Here is a 12,504-nt window from a genome sequence, read left to right as displayed (position 1 = left end):
AACACCATATTTTATTACCTAGAAAAGTTAAAATGTGCTTTGCAACTCAGCATTGTTACTTCTATATATATGTCCTAAAGCAGTTTTATTTTTCTTGTTTGGGGTCAGATCACACTTGTGGGTGAGCCAGACTTTAAAAACAAACAAACAAACAAACAAACCAAAACCTAGAGTTGGGTATGGTAGAACTAAACAGAATGGAATTGAAATAGAAAGTATCAGAATGCACTGTTGGTATTTAAGTTATGTATTGTTTTGTTACATTTTTTGGATTGCTAATAGGAAGGTTTTATATTCTGTTATTTCTTTAAAATTTTGGAAAGCCAGTGCCCTAAAGAAATCCTTAATATGCACTAGGATGCAATTACAAGAAGGAATAAATAGTATTGTTTATGATAACAAAAAGTTGAAAACAGCTCAGATATCCAACAATAGTAACATGGTAAATAATGGATAAATAAATTGTGGAATATTCTACAGGTATAAAAATGAGTTTTGTAGATTAGCCATGAAATGAAATATTCTACAGAAATGAAAATAAACATCCACTATACACACCAAAATAGGTACTTAAAAGCATAATATTAAGAGAAATGAGTCACAAAATAATCAGTATGATGCTGTTTACATAAAATCTAAAACTAAGCAAAACTAAATAATATGTTGCTTAAGTCTACATGCACAGGTGTTAAAATTATAATGAAAGGACAGAGCTCACTCTTGAGTGGGACGGAGATACAGTGGGAATGTGTATCAAGCATCCCCATTGCAAGGTACCAATAGTGCTCTATTAACCTGGTGATGGGCACTCAAGTGCTTGAATTTTTATTATTATTTAATCCAAACAGATATGTTTCTTTGCTTTTGTATGCATGATATATTTCACAACTTAAGAAAATTAAGGCACATACAAGCTAGAGAGAAGTTAGTTGGTGGATTAAGATCCTTGAGGCAATATTTGGGATGGGCTTCAGAACACAAGTGAGTAGACATTTCTTGAACAGAAAGAAGGGCAACTCGTATCTGCCAGCACAGTTGGGAGAGGCGGCCACGGGAGCAGGTAGGATGTGCTTTCAGGATGTGTGCATCGAGAGGGAAGACACGCTGAGCAGTTTGGTGGAACTAAGTCTGACGGACCTCTTCCTAAGAATGTAGGAGGTGAGGGAGCCTGCTGAGAATGAAGGAGTAGGTTTGGGCAGAGGCTTGGGGAGGGTAGCAAAGCTTAGGAGAGTATTTCACAAAGTGGGGCAGGCATGCCACTGAAAATACCTGGAGGCGATTTTTGTGGGTACAGAGGCAAAGTTGCTCTTTAAATTTTAATAGCTAGAAGTTTATTTTGGTATAAAGGATTTTTTTCATTTTAATAGTTTTGTTTTTATTTTAATGTATCTTAGGAAAAAAATTTGCACATCAAACTTAATATGTCATGGATATTAATTATAAAGCAAAAGCACTGTTTAAAAATTGAGTTAATTTCAAGAAAGGTATTCAGTAAATATTAGCCCAGTGCTACTTTGATATGGCAAAAATCCTGACGGTGGTACTCCAGAATTTGGGAAACTTTGTTTTAGATAAGATGCTCTATAGGGTAATTGGGGAAAGAGGAATGCTCTGGGTGACAAGACTGGTGAGCGGTGCTGGGACACCTGCTCCTGCAATCTCAGCCTGGCAGGGGCACAGACCAAGTTCTTCATACCTTTATGGGAATGTGGCCAGTAACTGCTAAAGAACTGAATTTCCCAGAATTAAGAGAAGCATGATCAACTGGAGAGTGAAATTGTCCAGTTTTTCTCTTCTTGGCTTAAAACAACAGAAATGTATTATCTTACAATTCTGGAAGTCAGAAGTCTGACATGGATCTCACTGGACTAAAATCAAGGTGTTGGCAGGACTGCTTTCTCTTCTGGAAGGTCTAGGGGAGAATCCATTCCCTCACCTTCTCAGCTTCTTGAGCTCACCTACATTTCTTGGTTCATGGCCCCTTCTGTCTTCAAAGCCAGCAATGTCCCTGAGTCCTTCTCCTGATACCATCTCTCTGGCTCCCTCCTACCTCCATCTTCCTTTAGTCCATTCTTGAATTCAGCAACTCCTGCCCCTCTTGTTGGGTTTAATGCATATGGGAGAGGACAGGACAACAGCATATATGTACCTATGATCTAGCACAGTCATAAAGGTCTGAGCTCTGCCTTGGAAACAGGTGAGAGTTGCTCTCTTGTTAGAAGAGCCAGAAAAAGACACTTTTGAGTGACATTTCACAAGATGGGTGGGGTTGATGAGAAGTCCAGGGAAGTTACTGATAAAAGCTCAGAGGAATAGAAGGGCATGATGTGTAGAGGGTGTGTGAGGTGCTCCACAAGGGCCTTCCTAACTCAGATGAACTTTTAATGGCCTTGATGGTTGAATGTTCTTCTAGTATGGAGTGTGGCATTTTTACTCAAATTTTAATACATCCTTTTTAGAGTGTGATATTCTTTCTAGGAAGCTGCTGTTGCTAAGGTTTGTTTGTAACCCGATCCTGACTGTGGACATGGGTCACAGAAGAGAGACTGGAACTTTTCATAACAGCAGCCAAGTATCCGGAAACTGAGGTTGCCTGTATGGAGTGTTCTAGGGGAATATTCCAGAGGTCACTGATTAATCAGGGAGGGAAATGAACAGGTTCCTAGAGGGGCTGACTCAAAGACCACCAATCACATATACGTGCATCAAATATCTGTGGAGTGTGCTGTAGTGCCAGGGGCTGTTGGATTTGGGGAATACAACAGATCAATATAGACATGATCCTCATGGAGCTCACATGGAAGAGACTTACATGAACTTGTAAACCATTAATGTTCAGTCAGGCTTTCCAAAGCCGTTGGAAATACCAAGATCAAAAGAACTAGGAATTTAGAGACAGTACTGATTTTCATCCACTGAAAGGAGTCCTTTATATATATATTCATTATGTTACTTCTTTAGACTCTTCAGAGAGCCAGCCTCTGTTAGACTGTTGTATACTCTTACATTTGAAAAAATATTTCCAAATTGCTACTTTCCTAGAAACATGTCAGTTTGCCACTCATACCAGGCATGCCTGTGGGAATGTTAGAAGGCCATGATGGCAATATCCACAGACTTTTCCTTGAATGTTAGCAAAGATATACTAATTTGTTCAATCCTTTAAAGTAATATCTGAACAATGGGCTAAAGAGATTACTGGATAAGCATGGAAACATCACAGTTAAGGAAAAGAGTGAAGTACTTCCAAGTTCATATTTCTTGAGTCTTGGTATCTCAAGATTATATCCAGTGGATGTAGATGGCTTCTCAGCTTGTGGTCCTTGGTGTCCTAGAGAGTCAGTGAATACCCTTCAGAATGTTCCATGGAGTTCCTGATGGATGGAAAAATGTGTAGGGCTCATAACTCCCATCAGATTCTCTAATGGGCCCCCTGAAAGTCAAGAGTCTCTTCTATGAATTCCTCGGAAGTGCTCCAATGAGTGCTCCTTATGAGCATATTCACGGATGACTTTACGGAATTGTCACAGAACATGAAACAGTGGCTGAACAACCGGAGACTGGGCCTCCGCTTCCAGTTACCTTGTTACCAACCTCGTGACATTGTACAAGTCTCAGCCCATTTGAGCCTCTGTGTACTTATCTATTAAATGGAAGAAAGGATACTTTGACTTTTAGGTTTTTATGTTCAATGATCAGAAGAGTGTGGCAATGCTATAGAAACATCAAGGTGCCATCTAAAAGTAGAAGACTTTGGATGTATGCTGTGTACCTGTGGCGGTGTTATGTTCTTGGTCACTAGAGGGAGCTTTAGGATTCAGGGGAAAGATAAGCCAGTGAGATCTCTCCTTGGCAGCTTGAGACCTCTGTGAGGAATTCATCAAACACTTTTGCATTTTATAAATATCCACTTAGATTTTAATTTTTTTTATTCAGATAAAGGCCTGAAAAACCAAATATGACCATACTTCCTGTAACACTGCTTTTTCCACCCATTAACCCATAGGATTCTTCTTGGTGACTTTCTCTATGGTAAATATAGTTTGTGGAAATCCTAGCATTGATGTAGAATAGATTTAAAAGCAAAAAAAAAAAAAAAGGTAGAAAACAACTTTCCAGAAGGCCATAGAAAGAAAGTAGTTTTCCATTACCAAAAATGATTCACTGTAAAGTGACAGATGGCAATCGTTGTTTGAGGATTTTTGTACCCAGGCAGGATGGGGAAGCACATTGTCTAATTTGGCATGCCCTTAGAACTCTGACTTCAGAATCTCTGGTGGCATTGTTGGCTGTTCTTAACTGGTGTGCTTTTCTCAAGCCAGGGTGAGAGCGAGAGGCACCTTGCTTGTCTAGGAGAGGATGGCTGTTACACCAGAGGACCCAGAATGCTTTGAAGGAGGCGTGGGAGGGGGAAAGACACTGACCTTACATCTTAGGGAGGTAGAATTTCACTGACTCACTATGTGCTTGGGAAAGGTTTTGTCCCCTGTGAGGACTTCGGTTTCTCCCTCTGCTTCTGACCAGCACCCCTTTCCCATATCTCACACATATACAGCCGTGGCCCCATGTTCTTTCTTCATGTAGTATGGGACATCAGGGGACCGGACTGGGGCCCTGGATGATACAAGGCAAAGGTGGGCTCTTAGATTTATTTGCTTATTGATCCAAATTTATTTGGAGAAGATGGAGTCTTGATACTTTTCTTCCTTGTAGCCCTTCAGGTTGTATTTCAGTCCTTCAGCAAAACAGTAAACATCATTTTTTCACATACATCTGTAGGAAACAATGTGAAGACTTAATTGCTCATATCCAAATTGTTGTGCCCAAAGTTGCAAATCCCAGAATACCACCAAGGAGCCAACACTGATGCAAAAGCAAAGAGCCATTATTCGAGCTAGCTCGAGTTCAATCTCTCATCTGCACCAACGCAGTGGCAAGATGCCAGAGAAAGAGAGTGAGTTTCAAAAGTACAAAGGTTTTATTGGGGATCTAGGGGTGGTTGGTGGGGTGAGAGGTGTGGCCTTGGCCGATTGGCTGGGTCTAGGGGTAGTTGGTGGGGTGAGAGGTCGTGGCTCTGGTCGATTGGCAGGGTCTAAGGGTGGTTGGTGGGCTTCTTGCTGACGGGTGAGGGGAGAGCCCAAGCTCCGATTGGCTGAGGTAGGATCCTTGAAATGGCAGCACTTATGCTAAGGGGAGGGTCTAAAAATAAAATTAACTTCTGGGGGAGAAAACTAAGTCCCCTTCACAAATATTTACTAATAAGTGGCCAGGGAAACTGTCAAGCACTGATCTGCCAAATTTGCTTGATTCTAAGATTTACTCCCACAAACCCTGCCCTCCTCAATCTCACTTTTTAAAAATGGGACCATGACTGTGACTTTTTTGAAGAAGTGTTGGCCACCCCTCCTGGAAAGCTGTTATTCAATCTGTGATGTTGCCTGCAGTCAGTCTTTTTGCACTGAGAAAGTATTCTAGGAAATAATTCTGGTTTTGTGTATTTCTCACACCTGGATGCATAGTCATGCTCTCATTGTGGCTATCTGAATCTCAGAAGTCACCCTAGCAGAAAGGGATTGACAGGGAGGCAGGAGGTTGCAGGTTATAAAGGATCAAGTCCTGTTAGGCTCATTCATTGTAGTTTATGAGAAACAGCTGTTTTCCATATAGAGGCACCTGTTGAAGGCTTTCCTCTCCTGTCCCCCTGAAGTCTAATAACTAACTGAGACTGATCAGTTGATTTGGGTCAGAACAAGCCAGAGGCTCTGCCAGCTCACTTTAAACAAGGCTGTACTATGTTAGCAATAGGAAATTTCCTAAAATAATGCAAATGCTAGATCCATGATTCCATTAGTGATTACAATCCGAGTAATTTCCTTTCCTTTTTGTTTCCTCCTTTTTTGTTGCTGTTTCTTCCTAAAGCTTTCAGGTGACAAAGGTTGGAAGGTGAGCAACAGAATCGTGTTCCCTAGTTTAGGACTTCTCAATGTTCAAAGTACCTACAAAACATGGAGCATCTTGTTAAAAGGTAGATTCTGATTCAGAAAGTCTGAGGTTGTGGGTTGGAGGAGCCGAGATTCTGCCTCGCTCAGGAGCTGCCAGGGGACAGCAGTGCTGCTGGTCATTAGACGACACCGAGTAGCAGGGTCCTAGTTAATTTTTATCTTTATCTCCTGCTTCAAGCTGCTGCCTGTTGGTAGGATGAAGAATACTTTTCCTAATCTGATCCTCAGACATTGTGAAAAGTGAAGAATGAGTAAGTAATGATTTCAATGCCCATGGGAAATCATGAGGTCACAAATTCTATCTTCTGAATTAACAGTTCAGTTTTATAAGCCATGACTTTGAATTCTCATTTACAGCAAAGCAAGGTATCATGAATAGACCTGTAGTGCATACAAATACAGAAAACAGCACTCAAACAGATCTGCTTTTTCTTGTGAGATGGCAAAACAACTGTTTATTGGAGGTTATTTAAAATTTTTTTATTGGTGTGCATTATGCTCTGTATGGCATTTAAGTAAGAATCTGTTGAGATGCATGAGAGTTTGTGTACCAGTTCCTCTGGCTGTAAGTCATCTGTGTACTCCATCCGTGCCCTCACCATTAGGAACCCGGTCTAATCATTGTTTACACAAAGGGATGACTCTTCTTCAGATGTGAAGAAAGTTCAGATTTTTCTTGACTGTTTTTTGGACTTTCTGTACTGAGGTTTTAGACCTTTAATTTGGCTAATTGTCTGTTGCTTTGGATCTGCTCTTATTCCCACAATTTCTGTTTTCTTGGTTAAACTGAAAGTTCATTATAATTGGAGGTCATGCCTTCTAATTTATAGGATTAGAAAACTGGAAGTGGGTTTTAAACTCATCGAGTCCAAGTTCCTCTCCAATATCTGAATTTCTATAAGTCAGCCTCTGCTTGAAACACTTTTGATGATGGTGATCTTCACTGCTTTACATGCTATATCCTTAACAGCTCTGTTAGGAAGCCTTTCCTAATATTGGATCAGGAGTTGTCTCCCTGTGGCTTTTGTCCACTGGCCTGGTTTTACTCACTGGGGACAATTCCTTTGTGGTGCATAGCATAGGGTCACAGTACACTGTTGGGTAACTGACTGGTTGAGGCCCGGGGCGTGGGGGTTTTCAGTACCTCCAGCAGCTCCTCCCATAGCAGAGTATCCTTCAGCTTCAGACCTGAGGAATAAACCTGGCGCCAGGTCCCAAGCTGCACTGTCAGAAGTTGCAAGAGTTGGGGTAAAGGAGAAGAGTCACTGCTCATCAGCCTTTACCCTGCTTTGTTCTAGGGCTCAAGACTCCCTGTATTTCTTTCTGAAATACAGCCTGACTTCAGCCTTAAGTGAAATACAGGATGAGGATTCATGATTACTCATGAGTTTTCACACAACCAGATCATTCAATAAGAATCTTAGAAATGGCTCCAATTTTCAGAATATTTATCTTTTTTCTGGTTCTCACCTAAAGCAGAAATTTTACAGGGTCAAGGTTGGACTGCAGTCCTGCCCTCTTACGCCCCTTTCAGACCCAGTCCTCCCTTCCTGTTTTATGTTCCACGGTGACCTGATTTCCAAGGTTTCCTCCTGGGAGTATCTATGCCTTGGGCCAGTCATTACTTCATTATCTCTTCTCTGCCCTTTTCTCCATCAAAACGTACCTATCTTCTGTCTGATTCTTTCAGCAACTGGTTTTATCCAGTGTGACCCTAGCTGTTCATACATTTTTGGATCTTTTAACAAATCCTTGATAATGTGTAAGATAGTTCTTGCTTTAGCTTCTGGCTTTAGCCTCCTGATTTCCTAATCCAGTCAAATACCTATTTCCAGATGATCCTTAGTTAGTGGCTTTTTAGCAGGGAAGGATAGACATAAGATCATGGGTGAGAAACTGTTTTGGCGGTGGGCCCTTTAGCACAAAGTCATATCATGCCTCTCTTCATTATATAGTACTAGTTGTGCTCTCCATCAGCAATAATAACAACAGCTCTTACTGTATATGATTATTAATCATAGCTACTTACTGTGTTCCATGTACTGTGCCCAGGGTTTAACAGGTTTCTTGTTTAATAATCATAACAACCCTGTGATATATAGGAAGGATTATTCTCATTTTACCATGAGCAAACTGAATTTCAGAGAGGTTAGGCAATTTTCCTAGCATCACACAGCTACTACTAATTTGCAGAGATAGGGTTCAAACCAAGATCTGTCTGACTGAGGCCCATGCTCTTAACCATGTACCCTCCTTTTTTCTGATCAACTAACAGAGCAGAAGCCAGAGATCAATGAGATTCCTCAGTCGAGCCATGTTGTGTCCAGCTTGAACATAGACATCCCACTTCGCCTTAGTATGAAAAATTTACCACTCTGATCATCCCTATCTGCTCAGCTCTCACCCCTTTCACTGGAAGTGGATTTTAAACTCATCAAGTTTGAAATTACTTGGTATTTGGAAAATTAGAAGGAAAGACATTTCTAAAGACTATGTGGTCAATGAACAGGTAGGATAGTGTAAGTTATGCTGCAATAACACACAGACTTAAAAGATCAATATCTTAAAACAATGAGGACTTATTTCTTGTTCATGGTATATTTCCAAAGTAAGTCAACTAGGGGCTCTGTTTCACATTTTCCTCACTCTAAGACCCATGCTGATGCAACTTACCAGTTGCAGTAGATGAGGGAGGAGTGTGTGACTCTTAAAATTTCCTGCCCCCAAATGATACACATTACTTGCACTCATGCTATGTTGGCCAGAGCACATCTATTACCAAGGCTGACTTCAGGAGAATGGCCTCCTGTCCATAAAGAGGAGAAGTGCATGTGTCAGTGACCAGTACTAATGATTATCACAGACAGGAAATGTGGGGAAGTTGGGGTTCCTATGGCCAGGATCGTCATTGAACTTAAACCACCTGATGATGTAACTGGCCTGTTGCTAGGCTACCGCTTCCACACCTTTAGGCAATAAGCTATTATTGACTCTATATAAAGAGCTCCGCCCAGTGTTCTGCATGACTTGGTGGCACGGCTGCAAGGCTGCAGGAAGGCAGAGGCTGGAGTGGTGGCAGCACTGAGGACAGAGGCCCAGAGGATGGCTGTGCAGGGAGGGGGGCATAGAGGCAGAGACTGGCTTGCTGCATGCAGGCTCACTCTGAGTGAATGGGATTTTAGTGATTGACCCGCCACCATGGAAATAAACTTGAGTATAACCCTTTCACCACAAGAACATTTGGCTGTCATTTTCTTTAGTCACACTGAATCCATAGCGAACTTTCCCATGACGGAAACCCATGATTGGCAAGACAGAAATAATCCTGAAAATGAGGAAACATTTATACTTAAAGAATAATGAAAATGTAATGTATTAAAATTTGGGGGATGTAGCTAATGCAGTAGAGTAAAATTTACAGCCCTAAGTGATTATATTAGAAAAAGGAGACCAAAAAATTAAGGAGCTAACCATCTATTCAAGAAAATAAAGTATCCCAAGAGTAATGGAAAAAAAGAAAACAATGAAGCTAGGAGATACATAAAAAAATAATGAAACAGTCACAGAAAACCAAACACTATACAGAATTGGAAAACAGAAAACTGCTGTCTTCTTAGACACCTGATAAGTAGGCTCCGAGATGAAGATGAGTGTGTCCTAGACCTATTAATTTGCTCTTGATTAATAGGTCTATTATCTAGTCGCATCCTAGATAAGCAAGTAAAAGGTAGTATAAGCCAGTCAAAGAAAAAGAAGCTAAACAAACTTTAATTTCAGGCCAGGTCCCACAGAAAACAGCTTCAGCCTGGTCCCCCTGTGGGCTTCTGAAGTATGAGTCATGCTTGGAGATCGTCCATGTAGGGGCTTCCTTACTCTCACGGCTGGAGCTATTGGCTAGGGGTTACCTGCAGTAGATGAGAATTCCCAGACACTTTGATGTCTTTTGAGCAAAGTGTTTCCAGTAGCCTGTGGGCAGTGCTTAGAAGAAGAGTTTTAGGTGCTGGTGATTAGAAGCAAAATCACCCTGAATTTGGAAGATGCAAAGGACCCAGTGGAATCTGGGTGGAGCACAGTGTCCATTTCAATGGATTCTTTGGAAAAAAAAAAACTAATAAAATAGACAAACACTTAGCAAAACTTAAAAAAAAAAGATCATTCACAAACAATATTAGAAATGAAAAAATCATAAGTACAGATATAATAAAGATAAACAAGAAGACAATATTACGTCAATAAATTTGAAAAGACAGAAATGATTAATGTCCTAGAAAATTGTGACTTATCAAAACTATCCTAAGAAGAAATGGAAACAAGAATACAGCCTTTGTCATTAAAGAAATGGGCTCAGGTGTTAAAAAGTTTATATCTTGCCCCACCATACAACTGGATGAATTTGGCTAAACATTCAAGGAACAGATGATCACACGCTTATGTCAATTTTATCAAAGAGTAGAAAATAGGGGAACATTTCCCAACTCAGACAAGGAGAGGATAAGAAAGGAAGTTACAAACCAGCCACATTTATAAACATGTGTACATAAATAAGCAAAATACTAGAAAATTAACAATATATATTTAAATGAAATTGGATTTATGACAGGAATACAAAGATGGTTTGACAGTAAAAAGATGAAATAAGAAAAACCATGTGATTGTCTCAGTAGCATTCCTTATTCATGCTTAAAAAGCCTCCTAGCCAATTCTTAGCAATAAAAAAATAGAGGAGCCTTGCTTAAATAAAGGGTGTCTGTTAAAAACCTACAGCAAACATTTTTAAGGATAAAATGTTTAATTTTTTTTTAAAATCAGGAACAAGACAAAGACTCCTTCTGTCAATGGGGAAGAAAAGGGAAGAGAAATGGACAAACATACCATGTTTATCAATGTGATGACTTAACATCAAGAAGATGTCAATTCCTCCAAATTAATCTGCACATTACAACAAAAATATCAACAGTTTTTCCTGGAACTTAATCTGGTGATCCTAAAATTGATATGAAATGGCAAAGGTTAGTATTAAAACAGAAGAGATAAAAGGGGGGACAGGGCATTGGAATTGTTCTACCAGATATAAACTTATTGTAAAGCTGTAGTAATTGAGGTTGTATGGTTGTGTGAAAGGAATAGACAAGCAGAGACCATAAGCCAACCCTTAAAGATATGTAAACTTGACATATGAGGAATGTGACATTACCATTGCAGAAAAGATGGTGGTATTAGGAATAAGTGATTCTGGGAACACTGATTATCTCCGTGGGGAAAAGGAAATTATATTCCTATCTCACATCTTAATCCAAAATAAATTCCAGATAAATTAATTGTAAACCAAAATATGAAAGTTGAATATTTAAACCTTGTAGAAGAAAATAAAGGATAAATATTTTTGTGATCTGGGGGATTCTTTTTTATTCTTAAATAATATCTTGATTTTTTGATTCTTAAATAAGAGAAAGAACATGAAAAGATTGATAAAGATGAGTGTTAAAATAAAAATAAAACTTCTAGATCCTAGTAGCAGTCATTTTTTGTAAGGATCAAATATATTAATACACAGAAAGCTGTCAAGCTTTACTATATGCCTGGACACATAGTATTTGTTGTTCAGGTATTTGCTGTTACTGTTTTATAGGGTATTTTTCCCCACAATAATTACAATAAAGTTAGTTTTACCATGTGTTTCTTTTTTTAGGACATACATCTTCTAGATGTACAGCAAATGATGTAACTAAAAGAAGAGAAAATTATCTGACAAACAATATGAAAATGAGCATTTCATTCTTACGCAAACTTGTCAGTTATTTAATACAGTAATCTCTCCCATGGGAACCAGTCTTCATTTGCATGAGCTCTGTAGTTTGTGGTCTTTACTTGGTAATGTTAACATTGAGCAGATTCCTCCTGGTGACTTGTTTTGTACACGCAAGAATGCAGCAACTGGCGTCTCATAGGAATGTAACTGCTGGCAGCCCCCAGCAGGTCAGAACTGAGACTGCTGGGGACTGAACTGGTCAGTATGGACACCGGGAGCCTTCTCTGTGCTCACTTTTGACCCTGGCTCATCATTTTAGTTTTCCATCTGGGTCCTTTCACACTGAACCCCTGCAGGCTGCTTCAGTGAACACGTGAATTTGCATTCCTGCTTCTATGTTAAACTGTGCCAGGATATTGATGTAATCAGAGGAGAAACATTTTGTAGAAGCTCTAGAGGTCTTGCATATTAATCATTTGACAGATAAAAATTAGAAGATGCTGGGCTTATATTGAGGTGAAAGGTGGCCTTGAAAATAAAAAAGAAGTCATTCCTCAAAGTGATATTTCTGGGCCCTTGATGGAGTCCCTACAGTTTCAAAAGGCAGTCTCTCCAAACCCAAGCTCTTCTACATTAGAAATAAACTATTGCCATGCACCCCTTCGCCACAGCAAGAGCTGTTTTTGCTCCAACCCTAGCACAGTTCAGAAGGTCAGACGTGACCACAGTATCTCCTGTTATTTCAGGGCTCAC

At 39.8% G+C, this 12,504-nt stretch overlaps 1 protein-coding gene across 3 annotated transcripts in view; it reads left to right on the top strand.

The window, feature by feature from the left end:
- CCDC34 (coiled-coil domain containing 34) overlaps positions 1–11,391 on the top strand; it is an 80,234-nt gene extending 68,843 nt beyond the window's left edge. For all 3 annotated transcript variants that reach the window (XR_008999270.1, XR_008999271.1, XM_057507520.1), the window contains one exon: positions 10,812–11,391. The gene's annotated coding sequence lies outside the window, so the exon portion shown is untranslated. The remainder of the gene's footprint in view (positions 1–10,811) is intronic.
- Positions 11,392–12,504: the final 1,113 nt, after the last annotated feature.

The sequence above is a fragment of the Manis pentadactyla genome, chromosome 9, assembly GCF_030020395.1.
Source record: "Manis pentadactyla isolate mManPen7 chromosome 9, mManPen7.hap1, whole genome shotgun sequence".
Classification (NCBI taxonomy): Eukaryota; Metazoa; Chordata; class Mammalia; order Pholidota; family Manidae; genus Manis; species Manis pentadactyla.
This window is presented reverse-complemented; position numbering and strand designations above follow the sequence as displayed.